Here is a 10,028-nt window from a genome sequence, read left to right on the forward strand (position 1 = left end):
AGGATAAATCCAGCCAGGGCTTATTTTAGGTCCACGCTCAACCGCTGAGCCCTCTCCCATTGCAGAGGACATGCCCACCACGCACTGTGCTCCCACCCCATCACTGGTCTGACCTCAGGCAAGGGAGATCTGTGGCTTCTCTCTTTTTTTTTTTCCTTTTTTAATTTTTTTTTTCCTCTTTTCTATTTAAATCTCATTTGCAAGCTCATTAAGAAACTCAGGAAATGCAATACTGGGAGCTCGTACGCAAACGAGCAATAAAGCTTTTGTCGAACAGCTGCTCGTGTGATGGGGCTCTCGTTACGTCTGGCGGCTGATGCGGTTTTACTGCTGAACTCTTGAGCAGGAGATTACATCAGCTCCGGGTTCGAAGGCGAATAAAGTGCGTTGGAAAGGGGTGTGTGGAGGGGAGGGGGTTGCACTGAGGGTGGGGAGCAGCCGTGCTGGTAGATCGCCCAGCCAGAAATGTGATGGAGAAGGGGTGGTTGTTGTTGCATCAAATCTGCAAGTATTGGGAAGAGACAAGCCGGCTTGTCCCCAGGGTTTTCTTCACGTCACCGTGAATGTTGATGTCGGGCAGCTTTTGTAGCTGTGATAAGGCCACGGTGCTTGCACCGAGCACGGCAAACGGCTGTTCCTGAACTGGTGATGCTTCAGGGTAGTTTTTGGGCTGCAATAACACATTAAGGGGAACGTCTTGCTTTGCTGAGCTGTGTCCTTGCCCAACCCTGACTTTGGCCAAGGCCCTGGGGTTAATTCTGGGCTGTGGGGAAGCTGTGGGGTGATCAAGGTTAGCGAAGGGCAGGGATGGAGAACCGAGCCTCATGAGCAGAAGGAGGATCGTTACGATTCTGTAAATCCTTATTTGACACCTCCAGCTCCCCTTTGCCACCTGCATCCCCGAGCCCCAGCGGGTGTCCTGCTGCCTCCCTCTCCCTGTTCTCCATCCTTCCATCCCGGGACCAGGATGCATCCAGCTTCCCCGGGAAGGTCCTTGTTCCCCGGCTGCTGTGTCGTTAGGTGGCGCTGGGAGGCCGGTAACGGGGAGCAAAGGGGCCGAGTGGGGCTGGGGGGGTGACCGAGCAGGCGCCCTGTTTACATTTGGGTGCTGCTTTTAGGCAGTATCAGCCTTGTGGATGTTTGTTCCCGGTGTGTCCCCGTCCTGGTGGACGAGTGGGGCAGCGTCTCTGGGCAGCGCCCCCCTTGCCCTCCGGTCTCCAAAGCCATTTTCTGCAGCTGGTGAGGAGCCAGGCGGGCGATGGTGTGAATGACACCCGTCTGCCGGCCTGAAAAGCTGGAAGTCGTGGCTGGCAGCTCTTAACGTGGACTTCCCGGCTCCGATGAGTTCTGGCTCAGCTCAGCGCTAATGAGGCTGCACAAAGCTGGTGGAGATCAGCAGCTGGTGAGGTTTCGCCTCCCGACTGACTGCGTGGATCCTCCTGCACCCCACGTTCTTGGTGTTTTGGGTGCTGCTCTCCAAGGCAGCCAGGGTGGGTATGGAGCAGAGAGAGGGCCCATCAGGGTGTGCGGTAAATGCTCTTCAGCTGTGTCTCTGCAACCTCCCGCTGCTGCTTTGTGCTGCTGTGCCTCAGTTTCCCTGCTCTGCAGAGCTTTTGCAGGCTTGGCTCTTCTCTGCCCTGGGTCTGCTGCCTTGCATGGGCAGCTTGGAGTGATACAGGCAAGAAGCAAGTCTGAGACACCCCAAAAATGTCTGTCGAAGCTGCGTTTTGCAATTACACCCAGGAGACAAGTGCGGAGGTTCTTGCTGGCTTGCTAACAGGCTGCTTGCTGAACTTGGCCTTTTCAAACCGGCACTTCGAGCCCGTGAAGCAGGAGGTTACCTGTGCTCTGGAATAAAGGAAGAACCAGCTTGAGTCAGGTCTCTGGCCCAGCAGCGAGGGGCTGCGCTGCCGTTTAACCGCTGGCTCACGCGACCAGAGAAAAAAACGGTTGAAAAAGCATTTCAACAGTGTGGCTAATAAATAATTTTCCAGCCCCATCCCTGGTGTTACACCACCCCCAGCCCTTTGCCGCGTGAATCACCGAATTGCGGCACCGGGAGCCGGGGTGAGTTGGGCTGCGCCGGGGGGAACAGATGGCTCTGGAAAGTGCTGACCTCAGCGCTTTGGCTGAGCACAAGCACCGGTCCCTGTGTGTACCCTCCCGTCGCCGCTTGCTCTCCTGGGCACATCTTCTCCTACCTCATGTGTTCTTCTCTCCAGCCCCAGGTAGGGACGGTGACCAGGTTGGGGTACCAAACTGGGGTGGGTTTCCAGCCCCTCTGCACCCAGGAAACTGCTTCCCTTCTGGTGCATCACCCCTTCTGCAAAAGGACCCCAAGCGCATCCTTGGCTCCAGACCCACCAGAGGCTCATGGTTTCCACTCCCAGCATTAAGACACCCAACCTTCTCAGGGCTCTGCACCCCCAAAGCTTTGCCCATGGTCGGGAGCTGTGCCAGGGCTGGCAGTGGTGTCGGGGTCCTGCAGCGGCTACATGGGGCCAGAGGTTTTCCCTCCGTTTGGGGTGAGTGCCTTTGGAAATCAGTGCGGCACGAGCCCATTTCTCAAAGCCAGGAGGGGAGCAGAGGTGAAGGAGATGTATAAACTCCCAGCAGCTGCTTGGAGGAGTTATTTAGGGACACGACAGCGGCAAATGAAGTTGTTGGAAGGCGAGGGCTGGTTACGCCCCAGAAAGAAGCGATTTTCTCCCTTCCTGAGAAATTTCCATTTCCAACCTGCTGACTTCGGCTGCCTCATCCCCAACCTCTGGGGCAGCCCTGCAGGCACACGCCACCCGGGGAGGAGGAATTATCCCTGCAGGGATGAAACTGTCCCTGTTTATTTTAGCTCCTTTAATTACTGTGAGGGTAGGACACGGTGGCAGCGGAGCAGAGCTGTGCTGGATCCATGTCGGGCCGGGCACAGCACCCTCCCTGTGGCCTCTCTCCCACCTTTCTCCTTGCTCTGCTCTCTGCCTCGATTGCTTTTGGGGCTGCTGGGATCAAGGCAGTTGCCAGTGCTGTGTGGTTATTTAAGCACTGAAGCCCTGAGTGCCTTTTGGGAGGGAGCAGACAGGGGATGTGGGGACAGTGCCTTGGGGTGGTGGCCCTGGGAGCCAAATCTTAAATAAGACCCAGAGGAATGGGGCTAGGTGGGTGCCCAGGAGTAGGAGCATCTGGGCTCAGACCTTAATTTTTGGCCAAACTTCTGGGCTGGCAGGTGACAGGCAGGACTGGGATGGGTGCAGGTGCAGCTTCGTGCCCATGTTACCCCCATCCAGCACAGAAAATAGGGTAAAGAGGACACAGTGTCCCCATGAAGGTGGCACTGAGGGCACATCATCCCTGTGAGGGTGACACCGAGGGGCTGGGGAAGTCAGTGGTTTCCAACCAGGAGGAAAAGTCCAGCTGCACCTTCCAGGGCTGTGGTCTTTGTCCTGGAGCTTTTGTTCTCACCAGAACATTTACAGCCATCAGGGCCCTTTTTTGGAATGTTAAAAGGACTTTTGTTATTTAAATGCACAAATAAGGTATTTTGAGGATTGCAGAACAGCTCCCACAAACTGCTTTTAGTGGCATGGTGGCACCGATCCTCCTCCTCACCGCAGACACCCTCCAGTTATGCCCAGCTCTGTGCCAGGCTCAGGTCTGTTTGTCTGTCCTACGTGTGGGTTTGGGCTGTGATGGGGGTAAAATGTCCCATGGGATGGAGATGCTGGAGGGTCTCAGGTGAGTTTGGGGTGCTGGGTATTGCCTTGGGTGGGGGGATTGCTGCTACCCTCGTCATCCCACCTGGGCTAGGCTGCACTTCTGGGAAACATTTTCCCTGTGAAACATCACTGGGGCTGAAATAGGTGTGAGTTGAGACCCCCTGAGGGATCAGCCTGGTGAGCAGCTGGTCCCAGGGCAGGTAAATGAGGCCCTTGAGCTGCTGAGAGTGACACAAAGGGCTGGGGAGCAGCTCAGGGGTTCTATGCCACTTCTGAGGGACCAGGTCTCCAGAAAGCTGGTCCCCCAGACCCATCACACCTCACCATGAAGGCAACAGAAAGGGTTAAACACAGCTGCTGCTGCTTGCAATGTTAAGCCCCAAAGCCACCAGTTTGTTGTCCTGGGGAAGGGTTTTAAGGCATCCAGGACCTGTTGCTAACCGTTAAATCTCCTCTCCTTGGTCAAAAGAGAGGCAGTGCTGCCAGAATCCGGCAGGAGGGGCTGCCTGAAGCTGGGGGAGCAGGATGTGGCCAGGGGTAAGTGAGAGAGGGATGTGAGGTCTCACGTCTCCCATCACCCCAGAGTCCCTGCACTACAGCAGCCTCAGAGTTTTGGCCAAACTCTCCCACAGAGAGAGCGGGTGCTGCTTTTACAGGGATTAAAATAAAGCTCAAAATGCATTTTCCCTTTCATTTTTGTCATCTCTTGCATCCCCGAGGTACCCCAAGGGCATCCACAGCTGGTGGCCAGGCTGCCTTGGGGATACGGACAGTGCGGGGAGGTCCTGCACCAGGCAGCTCATGGTTAACTGCAGACAGCAGGGTTTGGGGCAGGTTGAATCCTCTCTGGATCCCTTTCCAGGCCCCAGCAGCCACAGGGAAGTGGCGCTGATGCCGTTGCAGGTGCCTGCGATGCCAGGTTGGGTGGCAGCCACCCGCCAGCCCAAAATGACTTGCTTTTGGGTGGTCATGTCCCCGAGTCAGGCACCTGCACCTGGGGAAGGCAGGAGGGCAGCGCCTGGGGATGGGTGCTGCTGGCACCCCGCACGGGCAGAGACAGGCAGATGCTCTGGGGGGTGACGCTGGCATTTCGGTGGCTCTGAGCCAAAGCGCAGGGAGGTTTTGGAGCAGCTGCCCCCCATGGCAGAGCCTGAATTGGGCTCCAGGCTCCGCTGGGAGCTGTGGTCCTGCAGCCCGGCTGCTGCAGAGCACAGGCTGATTTTGGGGCAGACTGGGCACTCAGCTGGGGACAAGGGGACCCCAGCAGGGTCCCTCACCATCTCCCCGCTTCCTTTGCTGGATCCCCCTCCTTCCCATGCCCCCCCGGCTTGCTCTAAACCAGTGCTGCGGGATCAGCTGATGTTTTAATACTGGTCCTGGTGACAGCTGGAGGATGCTGCTGCCTGCGGGGGCTTTGCTCTCTGTGTCACCCCCCCCCGCTCCCCGTGATTTATGGGGACCCTGGCACTGCCTTGCACCAGCTGGGTGGCACCAGGGGTGGGCTGCTGGCCTGTCCCCAGCAGTTCAGTGAGTAAAGGGCTGGAAGGTGTTTGGAAATGGGGGGGCAAGGGGAGGGACGATGAGTCCAACCGCAGCCCTTTGCACCCCTCCAGCTCTTCCCGGGGCTGTGGGGTGGGCAGAGCCCGGGGAGTCGTGGGGGTCTGTGCCATTTTGCGGTGAGTTTTCCCACCTCGGGAAGGAGAAGGAAGGAAGAGAGGGGTCTTGCCCCCCGCCCTCCCCAGCGCCGGGGCCGGCCCCGGGTGCAAGGGAAGGCGGGCAGGTTTCGGCGGGGGAGGGCTGCCCGCCTCCGCCCCCCCTTCCCCGGGGCTGGCGGCCAGCCCCGAAGTTGCGGCGAGGCGGGAGGACACGCGTCCTGTCCTTCCACCGCTCCCGTCCCCTCCCGCCCCGGGCATCCATCCCCGCAGCCCCCCCACACCGCCGGCTCCTCCCGGCCGTCCCGCCCGGGCAGCCCCTCCGGTCCCGGTCCCGGGGGGGTTGGAGATGGCTGCTGGGGCCCGGCGGCCACCGAGACACCTGCTGCCACCGGGCCCCCCCCCGTGCACACCCGCTCCGCTCCCTCCTTCCTCCGCTCCCGTCCCTGCCTCCAGCCGCCGCTGCAGAGGAGCCGCCGCCGCCTCCAAGGACGAGCCGGGACCGACAGCGGCCGCTGGACCCCTCCGCCAGCCGCGGCGGCGGGGGCCGATCCTGCCCCCCCCGGGGGCTGCCCCGGAGGACGAGGAGCGGGCTGGGAAGAGCCGAGCCCCCGGTGGGACGCGCAGCCCCGCCGGGCATGTAGGCACCGAGCAGCGGCGGTCCCGTAAGTACCGGGCGGGCTGGGGGCAACCCGGACCCCGACGGGCTCTGCCGCCGCCCCGGCATCGGCGCCAGGAACTTTTAGGGATGGGGTGGGGTGGGGGGTTTTGGGATAGCGGGGTTGTCCTGGTCGTTTCCCTCTGCCCCAGCATCCCCATCCCCGAGAGCTCCTGCTCCCTGTCCCAGGTAGGTGATGGGAAAGAGCCTTAATTCGCGGCGTTTTGCTGGGGGGTTTTCTGAGGGAGTGGGAGGCAGGAAAAAAGAGAGGAGACCTCCCTGGGTGCCACCATCCCTGTGTCCCCACCACCACCTTGCGTAACCCAGCTGCAGGCAGGACACTTGGTGTTTATTTTTGGTTAATCCACATTCGACCTTTTTAAGCTGCGTTTTGGTGTGTGTGTGCATGGGGCCCTCACCATAGACCCGGTCCGCAACCCCCAGCCCGCAACTGTTGCTGTCGGAGGCATGGACGAGGAAGAAGAGGGTGATGAGGGAGAGGAGGGTGATGCTAGGTGATGGCAGATGAAGGTTGAAAGGAGACGGTGCTTGCCAGGGGCTGCCAGCACTTCTCCCTCCCGAGTCATCCCCCTTGCATGCAGACAGGGATGATAACAAGCTGGCTTTGGGGAGGTTTTGCTCCTTTCTCTCCTTTTTAGGGGGGGGGGTCTGTCTCCTTGTTCCATAGGGGTGTCCCCCATCCTGGTAATGACAAGCTCTGGCACAACATGGTGCCCTCCCCAGTGCCCCCCGTCCTCTGTGCACGACTCCCGCCAGGTTCAGGTTTGCTCTGTCCTTTCTGTCCATCAGTTGCGGTTCCCCCTCCCTGGCACAGGTTGTGCCTTCCCTGTGGTTTCAGGCACAGAGACTTTTTTGGGGTGATAAGGTTTCTCTTTCTCAAGAGGTATTTTTCATTTTGGGATTTTATTTCTCCCTTTCCCGAGGTCAAAATATCTGCATGAGCTCTCTTCCCCCTGGAGCAGAGGAGGGAGGACAAAAAGGAGCTTTAAAATTAGGAGAAAACTTTCCCTGTTGGGTTAAAATGGTATTTCAGGAGATGGAGGGAGTTAAGGGCTCGATTGGTGCATTTAGCAGGAGGGTTCTGCAAATGTTTGGTTTATCAGGTGAAGCTGCGCCTAGGAAAAGGGTTAACTGGCTCAGAACTGCCCCGAAGCAACAGAAAATAAGTACCAAAACCACTGAGCAGCTCCATGGGTGTCCTCTGGTCCCCGGGGAGGCTGCTGGGAGGTGGCACTGCCCTGCCGGGACTCCTGGCCAGGGCCACCTTCTCCTCCAGCCCGGCCACCAGCCCTCTACCCAGCCAGAAAACCTCCCTTTTGGGAAGGCCTTTCCCAAGGGAGCGGTTCTGCAGTGCTTGCTACGAGGGGCCGAAAAACGTGGATCTTTTCTCCGAAGTCCAAGGGAGGTTTTCTGCGCTCTGCCGAGCGCCGGAGCAGCCCCAGCTCTGTCAGTAGCGCAGGGACGGGCTTGATTCTCCTCTGCCTCCACCGGCTTGCTGCAATTTGTCTTTCCCCCCAAAACCCCACGTTTTCCCTCAGCCCTCTAGCTCGCCCCTAGGAAAAAACAGGCTGGAAGTGCACGGAGCTGGCGGGGCTGGAGGAGCTGGATGCTCTTGGCATCCCGAATCCGGCCATTTTGGAGCAGCCCTGGCTCCCATCTGTGCCTGAAGCCCCTGCCAGCCACGGGCTCGCTGGCCCGGACCACTCCATCCTCCTCTGTGGCCACCAAGGGCTCCAAACAGTGTCACCCCATTCCCAAGAAGGATGGAAATTCCCCACTCTGGTTGTTTCAGCCATGATGTGCCCATGGCCACCTCCTCGCTCTGCCGTTGCCATCACGCTCTGACAGAGCTGCTTTTCACCTGCGGCTCGGTCCAGTGAGAAACCATTTTGCACAAACCTTGTCCCAGTTGCAGCTGGGAGCAGAGCAGCCCCTTCGGATGCAGCGCTTGGTGTTTCTGGAGGGTTTGCTGGTCCATGCTTGGGTTGCTTGGTGCTAGAAGGGGCTCCTGAGCACAGGGAAGGACTGGGTTGAGGAAGAGGAGGATGAGGGCCTGGGATGGGTGAGGTGCCAGGGCTGGTGTGAGCAAACCCGATCAGTCACCATGAGGGCCTGGAGTATATTTAAATGTCCTTGAGGAGGGCTCAGACAGGCAGAGCTGCTGGGAGAAGCGGCTCTGTTTGTTTTGGGTGGCGCGTTGCTCCCCTTCCTCTCTGCTCGGGTAGCTGATGCCGGATTCCCGATGAATTATTTATCACGGGACTAAAAATACTTGGGAATTCGCAGCGAGGAGCGGTGGCGCGGGCCGCCCCGTCGCTGGGCTGGCCATGCCGGAGCGTGGGACGGTGCCAGCGCGGTGTGACTCACCCGCCGCCCTCTCCGGCCAAGGCTGTGGCCATCGACGTGGCCTCGTGGCTCCTGCAGCCTGGCCAGCGGCAACACAGGATAGTGGGGGGGGATGCAACTGGGCAGAGTGAACCCCCTGGGTGATGGTGGGTGCTGGGGGTGGATGATCCCCTGCCGAAACCCATCTGGCCGAGTGAGATGCTGCCCAGTGAGTGTTGGTGCCTGCCCCAGCCATCCGGGCAGCTATGGGTGATGGAGGGGGATGTGTGGCTCGTGTCCCCCATCTCTCTGGAGGGGACAGCCCAAATCTGCACACTGCAGCTCTTGCAGGGTGCCTGGCCAGGCAGTTGCTGGGTTTATTTCCTGCATTTTGAGTCCACACAGTGCTTTCACAGCATGCTGAAGGGTTCTCCATCACTGCGGCATGGAGGGTGTTGGGGCTCCAGGGCAGCCCAGACCACAAAATCACCCGGGCCTCAGCAAGAGGCTCCTCCAGCTGTGCCGAGGATGCGTTAAGCACCAGCAGCTTTTAATTGCAAGTGACGTTTCCAAGCACCAGCTGGCATCTTGCTGCATGGAGTGACACCGGTGTGTGGTCGGTGCCACCGCAGAGGGCGGCTTGTCTCCCTCCCTGCTGCGTGGCATGGCACCGGGGCAATGGCCCTGGGGACAACAGGGTGCAGAGGGGCTCGGATGCCCCTGGCCACAGGTCTTGCCATGGGTTGGCTTTTCTGGGGGTTTCTGAGGAGGGGTTGAGCTCCAGCACGGGGTTGCATCACCATGGGCAGGGACACGTATCCTGCTGGGGACTGTCACCTGCCTGCTGTGGGCTGGGGACCCACAGTCAGTGGGGAACTGGGAACCTGGCAGTGGGGAGGTGCCCACCCCCCCCCACCAACTAGAGCCTGGTTTTGGGGTGCAGCTGGCAGAGATGCAGCATGGTGGGTGTCCCAGCTGGGTGGGTGATACTAGCAGGGGGGACGTCCAATGCGGGGGATAAGGAAGGGGGAAAGTTTAAGGGTGGTGTCAGGGGGAGAAATTTGGGAGTAAGGGGCCAGGCAGGTGCTTTGGTTGGGATATGGGAAGCAACAGGGGGCTGGGGCAGGGACACAGGCAGGGGGCTGGGGCGGGGACACAGGCAGGGGGCTGGCTGCTCCGGTGACTGTGTGGCTTGCAGAATCCCAACATGGGGGTTGCAGAGCTGAACCCCCTCAAGGGCAAAGCCTCTAAGTGTTGCAGGTGGCTGTCAGCTGTGGAGAGAGGAACCAGGGAGCTGCCAGCTTCTCTTGTCACCTCTCACTGCTGTCCCCATCCCTGTTTGAAGGGGTGATGCAGAGCATCAGAGTAGCAACGGCTTTTGGAGGAGGGAGAGGGGCGGGAGGGGGACAGTGGTACTGGGACGGGGCTGGGGCTACTGGGATGGGTGATGGTGGGAAGGAGGCACTGGCTGGAAAAAGTTAGTGGTTGGTGGGAGTGGGGACAAAGGACATGGCTCTGGGGTGGGTGGCGACCCCTCCACCACATCCAGCCTTCAAAGGACAAGCGTCTCCCTCTCTCCCTGGGGTCAACCCCCCCCACTGCTGGCCCGGGGTGGTGGAGAGGGCTGGGGCGAGCGGGGCCGGCGGTTCTGGCAGGCGCTGG

Source organism: Streptopelia decaocto (assembly GCF_964273445.1).
Source record: "Streptopelia decaocto genome assembly, chromosome: 16".
NCBI classification, from domain to species: Eukaryota; Metazoa; Chordata; class Aves; order Columbiformes; family Columbidae; genus Streptopelia; species Streptopelia decaocto.